Here is a 10,511-nt window from a genome sequence, read left to right on the forward strand (position 1 = left end):
ATCACTATTCCAAGTTACTCCATATACACCTTACAATATAATCTTTCTATAATGACTTGTATTGATTAAAAAATTTGTAACTGGAGGATTTGACTTGTGAGCAGATAATCTGATGAAAGAAAACCCTTGTTGACCATGTTCCTGTCCAGGTGCAGCACCTTTGTAGGTCTCTTGGTTTCTCGGCGACTGTACCTCCTTTTATTTAACATCCCTGATACAGCATCACGCATTGCTTATGTCAAAGTTTGCAAATCCTTCCAAATGATAATATTTCTGAATGATAGCACTTGAAACTTTTTGGGTTTTTTCATACATTATCCTTTCAAAGCCCTCAAAAACCTTTCAAATTGATAGCAAGAGTTGAGTTGAAATACTGTCAATTAGAGATTGAACAAAACCAGAAAAAATTATTCAAGCTACTTTCCACTTTGGTTGTTTCTAAAAAAAAACACATAACCAAGAACCAAACCATCTGCAGTCTCATTCTTAAAGTAGTAAGATGTGGAAGGAATAACTCTGTAAAGTCAAAGTATTGCGATCTGTCCACAGTTTATATTGAACAAACCTGACTTATCACTAGTCCCCAAGGGCTCTGGTGATGCAACTGAAATGGAGCGCTGGATAACCTCTACTACACACATCTATACTTTACCTATGGCCAGCTTCTCAGCAGTTGCTTCTGAGTGTGTCCAGTGTCATGCTATATCCCCTCTGTACTATTTAACAAGCTGACAGCTGGGGATGAAGTAGGGGAGTCTGTATTCATTCCTCATTGCCATTTACTGGAGGATAGGCCATCTTTCTATGAATACATGTACCCTGTTCAAAATGTTTGAATTCAGCCCCACATGTTAAGTTACCAGCCAGGATGCATAAGTGCTGATTGTTAATTCAAGTCATCACATGAAGAAACCGTAGAAGTTTAATGCAACTAGCAATTGAGAAACCACAGAAGCTTCACAAGCCAGTCACACCTGTGCCAATGACTCTCTGGTTGCCAATCCAAAGAAAGTTAGTGATGCTGTTGAAACAACACTCCAGAAACATTTGGAAATACCACTTCCGCAAAATGTTAACAGGTAAGACAAGCATTTTTGAATGTTAAACATTTTGCAATTGGCAAAGACATGCCTTCACAATTAAAGTCAAGTGTCTCCAAGGTACTTATAGCCTGCATGCTGCCAAGACTATTAAACCACCCCTCTAACAGTCTTGTCGCTTTCAGTAGAACTTTCATCTCCTAATATACAGTGCCTATGTCATTTTCAGGATTTTGAAAGATTTATGAATTGGAGGAAAAGTAATAAATGGAAATCCCTCAAGATCACAATGCCACATTCCTGGAACAGATAGAGCCCGCAGTAGCAGTGTAGTGTTAATTGCTAATTCATCTCTTTTTGTCTTTTTTTTTTAAAGTACCGTTTAGTGAGAATGGGACATGAAGTTGAGCTCATAGCCAAACATATTACTTAATGTTTTAACTTCTCCCCTAGTGCGGATGTGTTTCAGACAGTTTACACTGTACTGTGCCCAATACTGAATCTTGAGAAGAGCAGGGAGGGAGATGTCCTCCCTTCCCTATTCAGAATGATAACAGTTGACTGCCATGGTTATATTTTGTGTTGAATAGGTGCAGGCTTAAAGGTCTCCATGTTACTGCCCAGGACTAAGGGGGGAAAAAATTATCTTGGTGATTTGCTTTTCAGGTATATCTTCAGGCATTACCCCCTATGAGCCATGGTTCTTTGGAGACAGGAGGAGTTAAGATATTGCTGGTACATATTTCTTCCTAGAGAACCAGTCAGATCATCCTCTTTCTCCTCCTTCAAAATTTACCCCACTCCACCCCAAACTTTTGATTTCATTATTGTAGCCTAATTTCTTTCCTTGAAAGGTGCTTTGCCTCTGCGGTTCAAAGCTAAGGCTTTTTAGAATAGGAAGTTTATTTACACTTGCAGTCTTTGAGAATCACTTTCTCATACATTCACCCTAAAACAGAACAACAGCCAAGTCTGCCTTTTTTTTGTCCCCCACATGCTTCCTCTACTCAGGAACTATGGGACAAACTCCTGTGTCTTTATTGCAAACAACATTCATAGAACTAGATAGTTCAATGTCTATGATCCTACTTGTTCTCAGCCAGCTTTCTCAAACTGAAAGCTAGAAGAGATTAATCCAGGTTAAGATCCATCATTACATCCATTCTGTCTTCTATTAACACCTCCTTTAGCCAGTGCTGGATTTAGGCTTAAGGTACTTAAGCTGAAGTTTAGGGCCTCACAATATGAGGGGCCTCTAAATAAGAAAAAAAAACTGGACATTTTCATTCTAACATGACAAAAATATACATATATATGGATCCACAGTTATTATTCAAAATGAGCTCATAAATTTGTGAAGATATAATAATAAATCATCTTAAAATTTCTTGAAAATCCATTTTTGTGGATTTCATGGATCATATGGGGCCTTTTAAGATGGACATGGTTTAGGGCAGTGGTGATGCATAGGGGTGCACGTGCACCCTCTGACAGGCTGTGATCCCCAATTAGGCAATGGGTAGGAGGGGCAGGTGGGAGCACCAGTGGCCCCCCTGCGAACGCCAGCCAGGGAGTGGGAGTACCAGATGAAACGCTGTGGCCACTTCCAGGATCACTGCAACCACTTCCTGGTTGGCATGATCGGCCATGGGGGACTACCCCTCAGTTGCTGACTGGTTGCTGAGGGGGCACATACCCCACCCTAACTAAGGTGGTCCAGTCGCCCATGATTTAGGGTCTCAGCTTGTCATAATCCAGCACTGCCTTTAGCATTTGTTAGTGTAATCTGTCTACCCCTACAAGCCTTATCTACAGATCATGGCCATACTCAGCTTGGCCAGGATTTAAGTGGGAAGGGAAAAAGCCCTGAAAAAAGTCTGGGTTGCGATTGTGGTGTGATTTTTCAGATGGTGCAACACATTGTAAACGATTGCCCAGTTAGATAACTTAATGGCGATCTAAAATCAGTCCATGCAGCTACCCCTGAAGCAAATAGCTATCAAATTTAGATATTAATCTATTAATGTTGTATGAATGTTGTAATTCTAAAATGTCATATGAAAGAGAGAGAGAGGAAAAGAGCATCACTTGAAAGCAGAGTGTAATCTGCATCCTGTCAACACTGCAGCCCAAGGCATCTCACACTCTTGCACAGCCCGGTTCCCATAGTGAAGAGTAAGGTAAGAAATTAAATCATGTTTGTTAGAGCTCTCATAGTCATGGAGCAATCCCATAGCTTATATGAACTCTGAGAGAAAACAGCCAAAAGCAACTAAGAACCCCTAGTTGTCCTGCTAGATTCCCACAAAACCAGCATGTCCAAATCATGATACTGCTCAGTTGTATTAAAAGCTATTGGGAATAATTACTACCATCACCTTGGTCAAAAAACAATGAAACATTCCCACATTTTTGTAGGCAAGAAAATGCTTTATTTATATAATAGAGATGACTTCAAATATCTTTTTGTCTTAAATACAACTTCAATTCAAGTCTCAGAACAGTTGACCATACCTTACCTGGTCTATGACTCCGTGCTACACCCCCTTGCTGAGTACTTGGATTTACCATTTCCTGGTTCTCTGTTCTTTGCTAGTAGACATTACTAGCAGAGCCAACCTTGAATTTTAGTTAAATTCAGAAGAGATTCTTGAAACACAACTCCTTTGCTATTATGATAGTCTGCAAAGGAAAATGAAATTCTTTAGCTGTTTCTTGTCTTGATGTGTCTGATAGTCTTAAATTGAAATTCCTTTTTCACAGTATCAGTCAATTATCTTCTTCCCACTGGCTGCCCACTGGTAACCTCTGTTAGGTTAAGAGTTTCATAAAAGAACAAACTATTTTCTACCTTAGTTGAGAGGTCATGATTTTAATCATTTCCTGAAAGAAGTACCCAGCTGCGATCCAAGCAAGATCACTGCATCTTTCTAAGGAAAGCACATCCCAATCTTATAATTCAATGAGAATTCAGACTCAGACATTAGTACTATTACCTCAGGAAATCTGAGAAAAACTCTTTTGTTCTTTGATTCTTGTTTCTAATCTTGCCAAAAATGGAGAAGAACTCCACTACAATTTAAAATTCTGAACAAAGTTACTAGCTTTCTAAAGTTAATCCTGTAGGAGGTGCTACAGCTGGAGTTCTGGTTTTCCAGGGAAAAAAATCTTCAAAATGGTAGCACATTGCTTTCTCTAATAAACAGAAATCAAATATTTATTTCAATTCTATGTAACTGGTGCCCAAGAAAACTTACAGCATCCTTCTGATCCTTAATTCTAGCTTTAACAAACAGATTTCTTTCAGAGTTGCATATTGGAGGTGGGGTGTGGAAATCAGGAGTATTTATTTGGATGCACAGTCCTAAAAAAATGCATTCAACATACACAAAAAATACCAAGCAGTGTATGATCAAAACAGTATAATTTGCCATTCAGATAATAGCTGCACTTCTGTATAAGCTTTGGACTAAAGCAAAGGGACTGTAACATCCTGTGGCCATGTTTTTGCCTCTGTTTAAGCACACCTGCATAATAAGAGTGATAAGCACCAGGTGTTAACTTATCGCACATGGCACAGACTGAGTGAATTAACCCAGTAATCAGCAAAGGAAGCCAGTTTCTAAATCTATATCAGAGTTTGCAAACAATACCGAATCCAAAAAAAAAGCATAAAGCATATGCTCCCCATTTGCAAATGGTAACGCATAGTTTTGATTATTCACCTCTTGAGTAAAACTTTCATCTCCTCTTTAACCTTATGGCAGCAAGCTGGCCCGTTGCTCCCAGCATTCAGTGCTAATTTATTTTGCAATGCATTAGACCTTAGCATCAGGCAATCACAATTTCCAATACCACAAGTTAATAAGAAAAAAACCTGGGTTTCTAAGAGGCACTGGTGTACTTTTTGCTTCTCGTATTTGTACAGTACTTTGTCCTGGTGGTGTGATATACTTACATTCTATTACATAAATTCAATTGTTTGCAAATGCTCTTTCAATGTTTCTGTCCTCTGGCAATAGAGCTACATTTAGAGCAGACTGTCTTTAGCAATTGCTTCCGATTCTTTTATTGATGGGTTCCCTGTACATCTCACTGCACATCTTATTCTATTATCCTTTTTAATGGCTTTCATTTCCTCAGAGATAGCTGGTCACATTTCTATCCAAGTGAACATTTTACAGCAACAGGTGTCAGTTCCATTTCCACCATAGGTGAAATAACATGTAACAGATTTTTCTTCCATGAATAAATTTGAGAGATGAACTCATAATTCACTTACTAAATATTCTGTGTCTTTTAGAGTGCTCCTTTTTATTTCTTCCAATTCTTTGCATGCTGTACAAAACTTAAAATGTAAGCATTACCCTTTTTAAAAAAGAAGAATCCTAATATGAGGCCCTTGCCTACCCCTCAGTCTTCCTAAACACATCTGAATTAAAGCCAGGCCTATGAAGAATCCAAAATAGAGAGGTGACATTGAAGACTGTCACTTGGAGTTTCTGTAGAACATATCTTTCCAGCGTATCTTTCTACTACAACAGAAATTGCCTGCTACCTGTGTAATTCATTTAATTTTAATAACTTCATTTGTTCGCTGAAGTGTGGCTTGTAGGACAGCACCCAAGAAAGGATAAAACAGTTAAACACTTACACGCCAAGCTTCTAAAAAAGTCACAACACAAACAGAAAGCCTTCCCCAAGTCTCACTGCTTACACAGTTATTTAACAGACCTTTTTTTTTGACCTAACACCATCTTTTTGTGACTCTCATTTTGCTAGGTCTGGGTTAACAGCCAGAGCTCTGAATAAGTACTTGACATTAGCTTAATAACTATTTGTTTTCAATGAAGTATATTTCAGTATTGCCAAAAACTGTATCTTTCTTTCAACTTACATGGCACACCACATATATTTCTTAAGTAGGCCCTCCAGTCCCACAATGCTCCATGGCCTACAATACAATAGGGATATTTGAACCATTCTCACAGTAACTCAGAAATCAAAGTAAGTGGTAAAATGACTGAAAATATAAGTTGTTATAAAAAACCCAGATCAAGCTGTTATATATAAAAAGAATAATAACTTAAATTATTTCCAGAATTCAAGAGTGCTCAGAACTTCCCCATAGGTCATTAAGAAACTTGGGCACATGAGACCAGTGGTGAGACAACCATTCAGCTGAAACTGAAATGGGAAGGCTTCATCCAAAAGGAATAAACCGGACAGTGGAGGAGGGGGCAGGCAAATATTTATGGAAAATACAAAGGAGCCAAGAGATACCACCGGGAGACTGCTACACTTCAGTGTTATGTTCCAAATCTAGGCAGACATGAATAAGTAAGATAAGTAAAGAGTGAAGTATAAATGAAGCGATAGAAAAGAATGTTTGAAACAAAAAAACCTTTTGAAAATTTTATTTTAATTCTTTACCAGTGCAACTCAATTATATTTCCACATAGGAGAGAGAGAGAATGAAATGTCCATATGACCTAGCAATAAAGTAAAGAAAAGAGATTACATTTAGTTTAATTGTAAATATTGATGAATCCTGTTTTATTTTGATTGAACTCAATCTGTGTTTTGTTACATATCTGGTTTAAGTCTTCATCAGAAATAGCTGAAATAAAAAAGTAACCCCTATGATGTAAGCATTACTTTAAAATCTTGCAATGGGAGACAAAAGTCACAGGCCTAGAAATCATTTTTCAGACAATTAATGTAAATTACTTTGCATCATCCTACTCCTGTCCAAACATTTTTAACTCCATCACATTAAAATTTCAGCCTATCACATAGTAACAGTATACACAGCTGCTCACATGGATAATAACACAATTTATAAATATTACCAAAGCATACAAAAATCATTGGATGGAAGGCAATGTTTTCAAAGAATTGATGCTCCACCATTTGAGTACTATTTTTGAGTGCAAATTTACCTTTCAAATATTAATTTCAATTGTTCCTAGTCATACCTCCTCCTACCGTTCGGTTACATTCAGTTTAAATATTGGGGGTCCTTAACATACAAATATTTGGTGATCATGATATCTTTTCCCCAAAGTCACCTGGTTAAATTTCAGGAAAAATAAATATTGACAGCAGACTTTCATATCTGGATTGCATATTCTGCTTCTGGCAATCTCACTGACTTTCTCTGTTGCTACAAACAGTAACATAACTAAATTTGGGGGGGAGGGCGCTAGCTTCAGATGCTATTCAGAGGGGGATGCAAGAATGGCAGTGTTACATAGTGCTCAGCATGCCTGTCACCTGACAAGGAAAGGCTGAGGGAGAAGCAGCCTGCAGGTAGCAAGGGCCAATTAAAGAGACACCTGACCAGAAGGTGGCAGGGCTTGAGCCTTATAAGCCCAGGGCCTGAGCTGGTCAGTCAGTCCAACCCTGAATGTCACAGGAAGAGGAGCTCCTGGGTTAATAGCTGGGGGTAAGCAGCACTGAGCCAAAGAATAGGCCAGAGAGAGCTAGAGCCCTGGGAGTAAGGCTGGAGCCTGGGAACAGCACAAGCCTTAGAATGGATAGGCCTGGGAACAGGGGCAGGTGAGCCCATACCCCAGAGAGGGACACCAGAGTGGAGGGCCATGGTGCTCAAAGCCCAGCAAGGGAATGGAGGAGAGCCTTAGAGGCAGGACATGGTGAACAGGTAGATGGGCCCAGTCAGGCATGAATGCTGTGTGCCCGCAGAGGCTGTGGGGGGGAGCACAGTGAGCTCCCACAGACAGAGATGGCGCTGTTGGTGGTGGGAGTGTGGCAGCACAAGCAGGGAACTCCTGCAGGCAGCCACAGTGCTGTGGTGGCGGGGGGTGGTGAGCACTGACCGACGGTTGGTGACCATCCACAGACCCTGCCATCAGCGTTGGTGGTGGCCAGCAGCGATCATGTACTGCCTGCAGATGCCACCAGTGGTGTTGGTGGCAAGGGGGCAGGAGGTGGCGAGTGGTGACCACCTGCAGGCACCGCTGGCAGTGTCGGTGGTGCCTTTTCCCAGGGGATATGCTGCCACACTCAAGGTGTGCACATGCACCCACTACACATTGCCAATGTAGTCAGGGGCTGAGGCCATGGCCTGAGAGGGCTGATGATGAATAACATCTGAGAGGCATGGGCATAGTGTAAAGGGGTTTTGTTGGAGCCATGCAATTGACCATTAAGGCATTGAGCATGGGCACCTGTCCATATGACACCTGTCATAAGTCAGACCAAGTTTCGGAAACCTTGGGGCAAGCCTCCCTTGATCTATAAGCCAAATACATCAAGGTATGGTAGGTGAGAGAAGGGGTGACTGGGAGAGGGATGAAGGCTGAAGGGGCTCCAAGGACATCATGGCTAGCTCTGGGGCGAAACCCTTTTACAGGTAGACATCATATTGTGCTACTGCTAGTTGTCCCTGGGGAACGCCTGTGCCATGTGCCAGGGGACTGAGTTACACTGTTGCATTGAATATGGAGGGGGTCTGGGACAGAAATTCAATAAATCGGTTTGACCCAAATCAGTTAAGTTTGATACCACATCCATCCAGGTTTATCTTAAACTGGCTGTTTTGAAAGTGGCTTATGTGCATTGAACTTCTGTTGTGTTACAGATTTGAACCTGTTTCTATTCATTTATACCATTTTGTACATAATTTCTGTCCCTAACCCCTCTCCTTTTCCCTTTTATTCACTTTATACTGGTTTATATGGAACTGCTGTCCCTAGCCTCCCCAGTGACAGTTTCTCATGGCTCCTATCCAATAAGTTATCATTTCTGCTAGCATGGGGCATGACAACTCGTGCTTCCAAACCTTTAAGATTGGCCTCTGAGATGGTGCAGATGAAACAGGCTTAACCTTCTGGTGGGAACACAAACATGACACACCCTACACTAGTCAAAACTGCTGATCCAGTCTGCATTTATGGATCCTACTCTCCCTGGAGGACCCCTAGTCTACAAAAAACAAAACAAGGAAGAAAATGAGAAAACCGCGCACCAAAATGTTTGATGCACCCATGCATGCACGTAGGGCTTCCTGTTCCCTGACTCCTCTGGTAAGCTCCCTCTCTGTTCACAGCTCCCTCTGGTCACAAGAGGCAGCCTTTTATTAGGCAGCACAAACCCAGTCAATCAGTCGCTCCGAAATAGGCATAAGTCAAATAAATGAGACCCATGCTCATCAATAGGGACCTACTTAAATCTTGGTGAGACAAAGGGTCTTTTGCAACCCACTCATGGCACACAAAGCCAATCCTGTGGGTATTTTGTGGTGGCCCTGCCCCTTGGTACGGATTGATTGAGAGGCCCGGGGGGGGGGGGGGGGGGGGGGGGGGGGGGGGAGGAACTAGGTGGTGGCCACCATCTTGATTGCTGACTGCCCTTCATGCTGCCCCACCCCTCAGCACTGATTGGTGGAGAGGTCTCAGCAGGGGAAGGAAAGATGAGAGGGCTGCCACCATCTTGTCTGCTGCCTTTCGTGCCATCCTGCCAGCTGGCACCTTCCCCTCCTGGCAGCAAGGAATTCTTATTCCCACTGGGAAAGCAGCATTTTATTTTTATTACTTTTTTTCTTTTTTGTGGATTTCACACACAACCCTGGATTTTGCTGTTTCTGCAAGGTCTGTGAAACTATAAATTAAGTAGGTCTCTACTCATCTACCTTTCCAGTGCTCAGAATGAAGCATGAGCCAGAATTACAGACCTGGCATTGCATGCCAAACCTGAAAGGGGGAGGGAGTTTTTTTATAGTGTCATGCTAAGTCCTGCAACTTTGCACCCCGGAGCCCTGACTCTGGTTAGGTGGTCTAAGGATCCCTCTGAGATATGCTTGCATTGGAGAGGATCGGGGGAAGAGAACAAAACCCTCAGCAGACCAACAGCAGGGACCTCTGCCCAGACCCAGGGGACTGTGGGCAGCCCTGGACTAAAACAGCCTTCCATCTCTAGGACCAGCACCGAAGCCTGAAGCCATGCAGTCCTCTGGCTGGGCAGCCTTCTTTCTCAGACTCTTTTGTGGTATGGCCCAATGGGACTCAGCCACCACCCCAAGTTAAAAAAAGGTGAGAGAGAACTGGACACAATGTAAGTGTTTTCAAATCAAGGCACCTAAGCATCTTGAACCCAGGACATTGCATTTAGGAAGCCAGCTGGCCATCCACCAGACTATAATGGCAGGTCGTTTGGCTGACTACAAGGGCTGTGCAAAGCTTTGGGTGCTGATTTGATTCAGAGGAGATCCGGCCCGATTCGTGGCCAAATCTCCAAATCTGAATTGAATTGGGGAACCAATAAAAAGTTCCAAATCAATTCAAAGCTCTCCAAATCTTCAGAAAAGATTCAGAAAGCTTCAATGATTCAGGAAGTCCCCGCCTGCTGCAGCAGGGAGCTGGAGCTGGAGCTGGATTTGGAGCTGATAAATAAAGGTGGGGGAGGAGGGCTGCATGACTGGGGAGGGGACCATGAGGGGGACCCCTGCCA

Source organism: Alligator sinensis, unplaced genomic scaffold, assembly GCF_000455745.1.
Source record: "Alligator sinensis unplaced genomic scaffold, ASM45574v1 scaffold359_1, whole genome shotgun sequence".
In the NCBI taxonomy this organism is placed as follows: Eukaryota; Metazoa; Chordata; order Crocodylia; family Alligatoridae; genus Alligator; species Alligator sinensis.